Source organism: Triticum aestivum, chromosome 4A, assembly GCF_018294505.1.
Source record: "Triticum aestivum cultivar Chinese Spring chromosome 4A, IWGSC CS RefSeq v2.1, whole genome shotgun sequence".
Lineage (NCBI taxonomy): Eukaryota > Viridiplantae > Streptophyta > Magnoliopsida > Poales > Poaceae > Triticum > Triticum aestivum.
This window is the reverse complement of record NC_057803.1, coordinates 649,362,292-649,375,596: the sequence shown is the minus strand read 5'-3', so window position 1 is coordinate 649,375,596 and position 13,305 is coordinate 649,362,292. Positions and strand designations below refer to the sequence as shown.

Here is a 13,305-nt window from a genome sequence, read left to right as displayed (position 1 = left end):
GCGCGTGCGACACACACACTTTTTTGATAGTATATGTTACCCATTTATTGTTGTGAGCATATGCTCAAACTAGAATCAGTTTATCCGTGCCTCGATTTTATTTTTATGAACCCTAACCATTTTACGTTTTTCCTGTAGAAGATTTAACTGGTATGACCAACACTTTGGGTGTTACGATTAGAACAGTAAATGAGAAGCATGTACAAATAGATAAGCATGTCAATGTAGACAATTATGGATATGATCTTCCTCCATGCGTTTGATGTGGACAGAGAGAAGGGGGATTGATCTGGATTTATATGTGTAAATAAGAAGAAACGAGGCAAGCACACAATATGAAAAGGTTTCCATATGAAATCCATATAATGGAATGCTAGGTGGATCATTGCCCCACATAGGTAGAAATGTATTATTTGGAATAAATTCTCTCAGAAGCTTGACTATATTGTTTTCAAGAAATATGCTAGTGTGTGGATTACGTATCTAGTTATGTAGGATTTTGTAGTGTTTTTATGTCAATCTAATTAATTTTAATTCCGATTTGTACGATATATGCAGGTTGCAGCTCCAGTTCATAGCCTTGGGGCCAGCTTGAAAACATGGTCACAAGCGAACTGTTGCTAAATTACTCCAACGTTCAGGTGATCTTGCTTCTTTTCTAGTAAACATGTCACCTGACAAAACATTTAACTAGCTGCGGGAAGATATAAACAAGAAAATGAGCAAACCAGTTTATTGAATCTCATAAGTGGCTGATGATCAGGATAAATTATGTGTTAATAGTGTGGAAAAACAACAATATTATCAAAATACAAAAGCAAGAATTTGTTATCATATATTTTTAGTTCATAGAACTGTTTATCATTTCTTATTGGTTTACAAGGATTTTTTCTACTGTATGGAATCATTTATTTCTTCACTATCACCATTGGGCTCGTTCATGGTGTTTACATTTATATGGACATAACCATCTATTCTTAATTATATAAATGTCAACCAAAAGAAAAACATAAGATTAAAGTCACATGTGACATCTATCGAAAGAGAGACTCAATGGATCTTGGATGTCTCTTTAATTTCCCGGATTCAGAAAAACAAAGTAGAAATAAAAAAAAAGCAGAATAACAAAAATATACCATTCAACATGAGCAGAGGACGGTGGTAGCTTAAATTTTTACAAATCTAACGCCGAATCGCATGACCTACAATACTTGGTCCTACTGGCCATTTGATACAACTATAATTCAATCTGGTATAGTTTCGTCATGGTGGTTGCCCACGACTGCCGAGGTCCACTGCTCAGCCACCTGCTCAGTAAGCAAGCATGGCATATTTCTAACTAGCTTCTACTGTTGTGGAGTTGCCACCATGATACAAGCGCGGCCACGGGGCCTGATCTCATCAGCGCACCCCTTGAAATTTGCTTCGGTCTGCAGAGATTAATTTGAGCCGGGCTTTTTGGGAGTCAGCGACATAACAGCTAGTATATGAAAAGTTACATGCACGTTAATTAATTACGTGACTACATTCTTCAACGCAACATGCGGAGGAGTTTGTTCCCTTCAAATTCACCTACCGCACCTACTGCCAATGAAGCCTAACGTGCATTGTGTGTTTGGATTCAAATCTAAAACTATCCCTAGTCCTAGGGATACATCAGAGACCTATGAAGTGAAACAAGACCCATGCTCTTATTCCCGGTGTCTCCTATTCCCCACTACTAATCTATTGCATACTCTCTCCGTCCCGTCTCATCCAGATTTATACTACTACCGTTGGCCTTTCCCATCAATGACCAATTGATATGATAGCTACAATAGTGTGTGTTGCCCAACAGACCCCGATTCTTGTCGGGAGAAGACCCACATGCACAATATATATGGACCCACATACCAGCTACTACATTGATTCCAGGTGAAGTATCTCGTGAAAACCAACAACCAATGGAAACTTGGAAAGTCCCCACCAGTTCGGTAAGGAACATAATGACTGAGATCACAGGTGGGATCATAGTCAACAACTCAAATCTGGTATTGCAGATAACCCTCCTCTTCTCTTATCCACCATCAGGAAGGTTTGATCCCTTCGTCTTCCACATTGTGGCGCGATGTTGACTTGCCCTCTATCTGATGGTATTGATCTAGAGGCCCAATGGGCCAAAACGAAAATAAACGACTAGAAATAAGTTACATTAAAGAGAGAAACATTGTGGCGCGATGTTGACTTGCCCTCTATCTGTTGGTATTGACCTAGAGGCCCAATGGGCCAAAACGAAAATAAACGACTAGAAATAAGTTACGTTAAAAAGAGAAACAGGGTAGTCAGGAACCAACGTTCGTCCCCTCGATCTCAACTAACGCGCCCTGATCGGGGGCACCCTAACCAACTATGGTTTTGGTCCCCTGTCGCCAGCGCACATAAAAAGATGGGGGAGCAGCCGACACCTACGCTAGACGAGTTCTCGTAAGGTTTACTCCTGCTCCCCACATCCCAAAACCCTAACCGATCTGGGGGAGCGCTGCACAACGGGAAGATCATCTCCTACCTCTGCCCTTGTTCCAGGGCAGTGCCGGTGGCGCCCGGAGGGACGCCGCTACCCGCTGCTAACGTCTACCCCAAGCCTGCATCACGCCTGCATCGAGCAGGCACGGGACTTCGCATCGCCTACACCAATGGCTTCTTCCATTGGTGGTAAGATCACTCAACCCCTCTGTTCTCATGCAATTAGGCGATCTGCATTCTAGGCATAAGATCCAATCTATCCTACTGGATTAAGTCTAACAATGGTATCTTGAGCCATAATATGCCTAGATTAGATCCCTAATGATGTTTTGTTTATGTTAGTGTGCTTAAGTAAGTCCAGATCATCACTGTTAAAGGTTAATGATTAATGTTTTTTCAAATTGCCCTCTGTTGAAGTCAAGATTAATCTCTTGGGTTAAGAGGTTTTGCTTAAAGTATAATTGGCCATGGGTCAGTGCTAATTATCCAATGATTATGACCAATCATGTTCTGTTAGTTTAATTCTTCCACACTTCCTCATTAAGATATGTTGATTAGCACTGATTTAAGCTCCTATTGGTGCCATTAGAACGTGATGAATCGGCGAAATTAAAGAAAACAAACCAACATACCAATTCCGCCAAACCCTAGAGAATCCCCAATTCTGGAACCCTATAATCTTTTCCCCATTTATGAAATCCCAAATCAGAACCCTAATGCATGAAGTTTAAGAAAAGAAGAGATGTTGGGCTCACTTAAATGATGCCAGTGTTCGGGGCCGCACGGCCGCCACCGTGCGTGCATGCCATGGCTGGAACGCCGCCGTCTCTCGGGGCGGCGTGCGGAAGGATGCAGCCGCCGCTGCTGCACAAATGGACGCATGCGTCGCCTGGCCTCTGCGCCTTGCACGCTGTCATTGGCTTCGAAGTATCACGCCGGCAACCACCGGAGAAATGGACCTCCCACCGCTTAATAGGGCCATGTGCGCGTCGCCGGCAGCCACCCTCGACGGAAGAGCGCGCCGGACTTGGTCCACTACACGCTCATCCGGTGAGGGCTGCCACCGCGCAACCATGGCCGGCCTGCCTTCAGCTACCAATGCGGGCGCCGTCGCGTGGTCGCGTGGTCACTCACTGGAGCGGAGAAATCGGGAGGAGATGGGGAAATGAGGGCTAGGGTTTGACCCTGGCCAGTTTTGTTCCGAGCGGAACGAACGCCGCCGTCGGATCGATCGGACGGCTGAGAGCGACGGGTGGCTCAGGGCAGGCCTCCGGGCATTATACGGGTCTCTTTAGCACCTGGGCTTCGGCCCAAGTTGTCTTAGCCCGCATAAAAGGTGTTTTTTTATGTTTTCGTGTGCTGGGCTAGAAACTTAACGGGCTGTCATGGTTTGATGGGCTAAAATTAAAGTTTCTGTGTATTTTCTGTTTATTCAGTGTATTTTACGTAGTATGATTATCCTCAAAATGTTCTGCACTGTTATATATATATGCCAGAAAAATGATGCTGAAAATTATTTTAGTTTTCTTAATAGAATGGAACCAACGAGAAATTTTATTTAGAAAACCTTTATGAATTAATGTTTGTGTCATTTTATGGCATATTAATGTTCATCTCATGGTAATATCAATAAATGATGTATTATTAAATTTTTGTTGGAAAAACTGATATTACACACGAGATTAATGTGATCATTTTTGTAATACAGACCAACGTTGTTTTACATTTGAATCACCCCATTAATTCCTTAATATTTTCTACCCAACAGTGATATAATTTTGGAGTTAACTTTTTGCATGAAAATTGATCAAACCAACGTAGGTTAATTTTTGTGCAGTTTAATTTAACTATGGTGTTCTTTTCCTTTGCTTATGAAATTTTGAAATCATGACAGCTTCCGGTCCTCGTGGTCTCTAGAATATCAAACCACTCTCGGGAAACAACTTCCAAACTTGGAAGGACTCGTCGCTTTTGCATTTGGGTTGGCATGAGGTTGACCTTGCACTAATGAAAAGTAAACCAGTGGAACCTAAAAAGGATGCCACTGGGTATGCTAAGCTTAAGAAAGCCCACGACACTAAAGTTGAGAAGTGGAGAGGTCCAATAGAATGGCACTCCTAATTATTAACTTCTCCATCTCCACTGAGATTAAAGGGGCTATTCCCCCTAATGAAAGTGCTGCCAAATATTTGAAATTGGTGGAAGAACAATTAAAAGGCTCAGAGAAAGTGTATGCAGATGAGCTTTTACACAAGCTGCTTGCAAAATATGAAGGAAATGGAAATGTGAGGGAGCATATTTTGAGCATGAGCAATGCCGCGGCAAAGCTTAAAACCATGAAGTTTGACTTGAGTGAAGAGCTTCTTGTGCTCCTAGTTTTTAGGTCACTACCCTCACAGTTCAATCTATTCAAGATAAACTATAATTCTCTTGAAATCAAATGGAAACTACCTGAACTCATTGCACATTGCATTCAGGAGGAAGGGAGAATTAAGAGTGAATAGAAAGATCAAGCTTTCCATGTTAGTTTTGGGAAAAGGAAGCATGAGAACCATGCTCATGACAATAATGTGCCGAACAAAAAGCAGTTTTTCAAAAAGATTCCTCAAAAGCCTAAGCAATGCAACGAGGCAAGTTGTTCACGTTCCGCTCCTCCAACGGCTACTTCAGTTAATCTTACAAATGCCGCTGGAGAAAGACTTTGCAATTTTTGCAAGCTGCCAAATCATGTCAAGGCGGACTGTCCAGGTTTTCTTAAGTGGCTGAATAAAAGGGGTAAGGATGAGATCACTCTTGTAGATGAATCTCTATATGTTGATTTTTCTGAATCTACATGGTGGATTGACTCAGGTGCGACCGTTCATGTCGCGAATTCTTTGCAGGGATTCCATATAAGCCACACCCTAAAGAGTACAAGAAGACTTAATGTTGCGAATGGGAAGGAGGTTGAAGTTGAAGCCGTGGGCTCCCTCACCTTGAAGTTGTACACTGGTTTCCTACTTCAGCTCAAGGATGTTCTTTATGTGCCTACTTTGAGTAGGAATTTCATTACAGTTTCATGTTTAGATTATTTTGGATTTCATTGTACCTTCAGGGAGAAACATTGTTTTTTAAAGTATTGTAATAAGGATGTTGGTCTTGCCGTTCGACGAGGCAAACTTTATATGTTAAATCTTTCCGGTTATCCTATGTGTGTGAATCTCTGCGAAATGAATATGAATGAACGCACTCATAAAATGGAAGAAGTATCAATCCTTCTTTGAAATTGTGGCATCGTCGCTTGGGTCACATTTCGAGGGGGAGAATGGAACGATTGATTAAAGAAGAAATACTTCATCCGCTAGATTTCTCAGATGCGTGCGATTGTATTGACTGTATTAAGGGAAAATATGTGAAAACAATTAAGAAAGGAGCAGTAAGAGCCACATCGGTCCTTGAACTTATTCATACTGACATATGCGGACCTTTTAACGTAAAGTCTATGGATGGTTTTGATTCCTTCATTACCTTCACAGATGATTTCTCTTGCTATGGCTACATTTACCCCATACATGATCAATCCAAGGCTTTGGACAAATTTAAGATTTATAAAGCCGAGGTTGAAAATGAACTCAACCTAAAGATCAAAGTAGTACGGTCTGATCGCGGGGGAGAATATTATGGCAGGCATTCTCCTTATGGGCAAATTCCAGGACCATTCGCAAAATATCTTGTTGAAAATGGAATAATTGCCCAATATTCCATGCCTGGTGAACCTCAGCAAAATGGCATAGCTGAGCGTCGCAACCGCACTCTTATGGACATGGTATGTAGCATGCTTAGTCATGCGAACTTACCAGTAAGCCTTGGGTTGGAGGCATTGTAAACAGCTGCACACATCCTAAATCTTGCTCCAACTAAGTCAGCACCGAGCACACCTTACGAGATGTGGGCGGGAAAGAAACCGAGGTTGAATTACTTGTGAGTGTGGGGCTGCCCGGCTGAAGCTAAAGTATTCAATCCACATATTAAGAAATTGGATCCAAAGACAGTTAGTTGTTTTTTCATTGGGTACCCTCATAGAGGAAAAGGATATCGCTTTTATTGCCTAGGTCATACCACCAAGTTTGTGGAAACCAGGCAAGCGGTATTTTTTGAGCATAATGAAGTCAGTGAGGTTAGGGTGATTGATCTTCAGGAGAAGCGGGTGTACGTTCCATCCCAGACTATCCAACAGAACTTTATCCCTATGCCTAATATGCGCGAGACACCTACTGGTGATCCCGAACCTGAAGTGGATCCTCAATCCGATGAGGAGCCTCAGCATAATGAAGATCCTCAGCATGATGAGGATCCTCCGCCAAATGATGAGCCTCAACCCAATGTTAATCCTCAACCTTCTCGGGCAGGAGAAAATGCACATACTAATGAGCCTACGAGAAGATCACAACGGAAAAAGAAAAAGGCCATCTCTAGCGATTATGTCACTTTCATGTTTGAGGATGAAAATGACACAGGGAAGGCACAAGATCTGACTTCATATAAAGAAGCCACTAAAAGTGAAGACTCGTCCAAATGGTTGGTAGCCATGGAAGACGAATTGAAATCTATGAGCTCGAATAATGTTTGGGACTTAGTAGAAGTTCCTGATGGAGCCAAAAGGGTAGGCTGCAAGTGGGTCTACAAAATAAAATATGATTCCAAAGGGAACGTCGAAAGGTTCAAAGCGAGACTTGTAGCAAAGGGTTTTACACAGAGAGAAGGAATCGATTATAAGGAGACCTTCTCGCCTGTGTCATCCAAAGATTCTTTTAGAATTGCCATGGCACTTGTAGCTCATTATGTTTTGGACCTACATCAAATGGATGTCAAGACGGCGTTTTTGAATGGTGACTTAAAAGAAGAAGTTTACATGACTCAACCTGAAGGTTTTGTCATGGAAGGAAAAGAACATATGGCATGTCGTTTAAAGAAATCCATATATGGCTTGAAGCAAGGTTCAAGGCAGTGGTACCTCAAGTTCGACGAGATTATTAAAACTTTTGGTTTTAAAGAGAATGAAGTGGACAACTGCATATATGCTAAATTTAAAGGCAGTAGGTTCACATTTTTAATCCTATATGTGGATGATATTCTATTGTCTTGCAGCGATAAAGATATGCTGCATGAGACCAAGAGATTTTTGTCCTCAAAATTTGACATGAAGGATCTCGGTGAAGCCTCATATGTCCTTGGCATCGAGATTCGTCGAGATAGGTCCAAAGGAACATTAGGACTATCACAAAAGGCATACTTTGAGAGAGAACTAAAGAAATTCAATATGCATAAGTGCTCTTCCTCACCTGCCCCAATAGTTAATGGTGATAAGTTTGGGACATTCCAATGTCTGAGGAACCAAAATGAAACTGATCAGATGAAGACGGTTCCTTATGCTTTAGCTGTCGGAAGCATCATGTATGCTCAAGTATGTACGTGCGCTGACTTAGCTTTTGTAACCGGGATGCTTGGCAGATTTCAATCTAATCCAGGACTGGACCACTGGAAGGCTACAAAGAAAGTCTTGCGTTATATGCAAGGTACTAAAGATTTCATGCTTACGTATAGAAAGTCCGATAACTTGGAAGTTATTGGTTATTCAGACTCTGATCTTGCGGGGTGTGTGGATAGTATGAAATCCACGTCAGGTTATATATTCACACTCGCTGGAGGAGCCATATCCTGGAGAAGCTCCAAGCAAAAGATAGTTGCCTCATCTACGATGATAGCAGAATATCTAGCATATTTTGAGGCCACTGGGCAGGCTATATTCGTAAAGAATTTCCTTCCCGGACGTAAAGTGGTTGACAGAATTTCCAAACCTGACATTGTACTGCGATAATGAACCCGCAGTTTTCTATGCAAATAACAACAAGTCAAGTGCTGCTGCCAGACACATTGACCTAAAGTACCGTGTTATTCAACATAGAATCCAGGATCAAACTATTAATGTTTAGCATATCAGTACGACACGTATGCTTGCGGATCCGCTTACTAAAGGCTTACCACCCAATATATTTCGTGATCATGTAGCCGGCATGGGATTATTGGAAGCCTCTTGATTCTGGAATTATGGGACCACTAATATAAACCACTCCCAATAAGTAAAATGTGTTCCACTTTGAAATAGGATGCGTGCTATGAGTATTGAGGTCCAATGGCTTTTCATCGGTTGTTGTAACACCTTACTCTGGTATATTATTCCTATGGAGAATGGACAAAAGTCATTGAGCCTATCGATCAAGGGGGAGGATGTTGGTATTGATCTAGAGGCACAATGGGCCAACACGAAAATAAAAGACTAGAAATAAGTTATGTTAAAGAGAGAAACAGGGAAGTCACGAACCAACGTTCGTACCCCTCGATCTCAACTTACCCTGATCGGAGGCACCCTAACCAACTATGGTTTTGGTCTCCTGTCGCCAGCGCACATAAAAAAATGGGGGAGCAGCCGACACCTGCGCTAGACGAGTTCTCGTAAGGTTTACTCCTGCTCCCCACATCCCAAAACCCTAACCGATCTGGGGGAGCGCTGCATGACGGGAAGATCATATCCTACCTCTGCCCCTGTGCCAGGGCAGTGCCGGTGGCACCTGGAGGGACGCCGCTATCCGCTGCGAACGTCTACCCAAACCCTGCATCACGCCTGCATCGAGCAATCACGGGACTTCGCATCGCCTACACCAATGGCTTCTTCCATTGGTGGTAAGATGACTCAACCCCTCTTTGTTCATATGCAATTAGGTGATCTGAATTCTAGGCATAAGATCCAATCTATCCTACTGGATTAAGTCTAACACTATCGACCGTGAGCCCTCGTGCTCCAGTGGCATGGACAAAAAATCGTATACGATCAGGTTGTTCCTCTTATCAAGAGAGATTTTTTCCAAAAGATGCCACGGGACCACATAGATCTCAAAGCATAGAAATCTCTTCTTTCCCAATTTTCTTACTGCAGTTCTATCGTCAAAACCAGTGCCAGATCTACAGAAATCAATCACGCTTTTAGAAATCATTCAGCCCTGATATGACACTTGCCCACCTGATAGGTGTTAGCCAAAACGGCAACCAGTTAATCATCAAACAGATACGATGTGTCCGCTGCCATGGACGGTAATACTCGTGCTCTTTTGAAGATGGCCACACCTGTCACACATTGTTTTTTGCATTGAGTCCTGCTGCGAACTATGAGAATGAGGATTCTATCAGTCTCTGCTAGTCGAGGACATTGTTGCAACATGGATGTGGTACGCCTAGCTATGGTGCATGTGTTCCGAGCTTCTCTTCGGCTATGGTGCATGTGTTCCTACTCATGCACTTTTGCACTCAACATCGCCTTGATCCTATTGGACTATGGATGTGTGATAATATAAGAAAGAAGAAGACTACATTGCTCTTAGATTGGTGTTGTGGCTGGGTCTCACTTGTTAAGAGGAAAGACCTGGTCGTATTGGATTTTTTTCCGATGACACGTGAGCCATAGCCCTCCGTTGGCTTTGACTAGTCCTTAAGAGGTCATGATCAACGGTCCTGCCGCTCCTCTGTCCCTGGCCATGCCCCATCCTCCTCGTAGCCTTGCACATGCAACGGGGTTCCTTTTGAGGATTGTTTTCCTTCGTCAAACAATAATACCGAAGCATCTGAATTGATTTCGTCTACTGAAGCTAGTTATTAGTCTTCAAGTTTTACCCATGTTTGTTAAATATCCGTAGCCAGTTTGTGCTGAAGTTATTTGTGTTGCTCCTGGAAAAATTAGACATCCATGAAACATTGAGCCATGCAGACATTGTATATCCCATTCACATATATGTTTGCTTCAAGTTGGCTAGACCAATGAAGCAAGGCTATTCTAAGATGTTCATGTTCAATTTCATTAGACCTTAGGGGAGTGGCGATTTTGATTACTGATGGGCCGGCGGTTTAGCTCGATGAAGTGGTCTATTTTCATGTCTTATACATGTTCTTTTAGGATATTTTATATTCCTTTCAAGATTATCGGTTCTGTTCACTACAAATCACAGGGTTGTGTCTTGAGTATCTCTCTCTCTCTCTCTCTCTCTCTCTCTCTCTCTCTCTCTGTGTGTGTGTGTGTGTGTGTGTGTGAACATTTAAATTAATAATGGTACCACTAGATGACTCACCAAGTAAAGCTTAAAATAACATTCTTATTTTTTATGCTAAATTAACATTATTGAGTTGCAGGAGGAGATGTTGATTCTCTTCCAAATGACAATGAACCATTAATGTCTTCAACCACGAAGAGTTGAGCTCAAGCGCAACACAAAAAATATACTAAAAGTGTTGAATTTGGTCGCACTATCATGCCGTGGAATGTTGGAGTGAGCCTAATCACTCAGCCTCGGGCCGCTTTTCCGTGAAATCACTCAATTCCAGATTGATTGGAGTTTCTCCTGCCCTGAGATTCAAGGATGTTTGGCGTGCTAGAATTCCCTTTAAGATCAAAATCTTCATGTGGCAGGCCATTTGTGGTCGCGTTCCCACGACGTATCAGATTCGCAAGTGTAATGGTCCTAGGACCGACTTTTGTAAACTTTTGGGGCTAGGAAGGACACCAACCATGTGTTCTTCGACTACGCAAACCTCTTTTTACCGGTGGAGGGAGGTACCGGTGGAGCATCCACCACTCATTTGCTTTTAGATGAGTGTGTACGTGTTTTTTTGACATGTATTCCCTCAGGCTTCTCTTTGTATCTCTCTCATTATGTCAAGTCAGCTTGTCTTGTCTATGCCCCACAATATCACTTTTTGTCAGAAGGAGAGACAAAGAGTAGCATGCGGCATGTGATTGATCCCCACCTGTTCATTCTATTTGGCTTTGAAAATTTAGATGATATATCACTTTTTAACCGAATCACTATTTTTCAAATTTTATACATATATGAAATTCTGCCAACAAGACCTTTAAAACAAGACCAATATTGGATATATTTTTTGAAACGAGATTGATGTATTTCACTCGTTTGGAAAGTGAGATATCCGCCATTTCACAAGTGAATTAAGTGAAATCTATTTTTGATACACATGACACATATTTCGATGTGAAATGCATGAACCTTATTATTTAGAATTTTTATACTTGTTATTTCAAAGACACAAAATTTTGATTATTCCAAAAAAAATATAGTGAGTGAAATTTGTTTAATGAAATGAGTGCTTTTTTCAAATTGAAATTGGTTTTTGAAATATTTTTTCTTCTAAAGCAGGCGAAAACGGTCTCTTAATGATCGAAACCAATTGTTGGAATGAGTGAAATTATATTCTTAAATGAATGAAGTGAGTGAAGTTTGTTTTTGAGTTCAATTATAATTTTTAATGTGTGAAATTATAATCTTAATGATTTTTCCAAAGCATGAAATTGAATATTTCAAATATATGAAACAATATGTTTTTAAACTTATGAAACATATTTCAAAATTATTTGAATTTTAGGAAATCATTTTTTGGAACATAGTGAAATTCGATTTTTTGGGTAATTGAAACGTAACTTTTCATTGAACTTAGTGAAATATATTTTGTGAAATGAGTGAAATCATTTGAAACAAGCGAAATTGGTTGTTTCAAATGAGTGAAATATGGTTAAAATTTGAGTGAAATATGTTTACTCAAAGGAGTGAAATCCGTTTTGTAAAATGAGTGGATTCTTTTTCATGAAACTTATTTCAATGTGTTTGTCAAGTTTGGTTATTCCGGTGTGTGAAAACATGCAAAACTGGTTATTTACTAAATGTAAAGCTTATATTTGTCAACATATGAAAGTTATTTCACTCAACATATTGAAATTATAATAAAATCAGTTTTTCATACTAAGTGAAATTGGATTTTGAATGCAACTGAAAGATAACTAATTATTGAAATGAGTGGAAACTATTTTTTGAGTAAACATATACACGTGAACCAGGTCATTTTTTAATGAGTGAAACTTTTTTTAAACACATGAAAATAGTTTTTCTCAAAGGAGTGAAACGTGCCTTTTCAAATTAGTGAAATACTTATTTTGAAATGAGTGAAATTATATTCTTTTGAACTGAGTGAAACATTAAAATTTAAACTAGTTCAAACGTATCCTTGATTGATCTTGTTCTGAAGATCTTCTCGCTAGGAATTATAATATATTAAAAAAATTAAAAACGGGGTTATGGTTCTAAAGATATTTATCATCCAAAGTTTTAGTAAGAAAGTAAATATAAGTCTTCTGCATGGGGAGAAAGAGAATACTTTAGACTAGATGTAATCTTCACACACTGCCTACCATGCAAAAAGCTGCACACATGGGTCTACGTCAGTACTTGTCAGTTGTATTCAGCGGGTATAAGAGTGTGCATGTTTATACTGTGTCAGATGGCATCAATCTTGACCACATGCATCAACGGTGGATCAAGCACCGGTACATCCCGGCTCCGGTAAAAAAACGTAGTCGTCTTCGACTATCATTTGGCTAAACTCCCATGGAGCTGTATTAGATCATGGCTGGCTCTTAAGTGGTCCCCTTCTTCCTTCTTGGAACTACGGTCCTCCTCTAACTCCCTCTCTGGTCAGAAGAGGCGCATGTTCAGGTTCAGGTTTTCTGCTATGTCTTGGGTGTTGTGGACCACTAGAAACAAATTTATTATTGGACGAGTAATATGTATATTCCCATATACATAATAAAAACCAGTCCAGTACATCACAAAAAGAATCTGAATGGGGAGAAGGAGAGGATGGGACCTGTGGAGATGGATCGGGCAGAAGGCGACTTCTGCGGGATGGCGGGTTCATATTACATGAAGG

General features: G+C 40.9%; 1 long non-coding RNA gene across 1 annotated transcript; it reads right to left on the bottom strand.

The window, feature by feature from the left end:
* Positions 1-1,010: 1,010 nt before the first annotated feature.
* Positions 1,011-3,749, bottom strand: LOC123082876 (uncharacterized). Its single transcript, XR_006439140.1, has 2 exons — positions 3,258-3,749; positions 1,011-1,454 (listed from the first exon to the last, which is right to left on the bottom strand). It is a non-coding gene; the product is annotated as an uncharacterized lncRNA (long non-coding RNA).
* Positions 3,750-13,305: the final 9,556 nt, after the last annotated feature.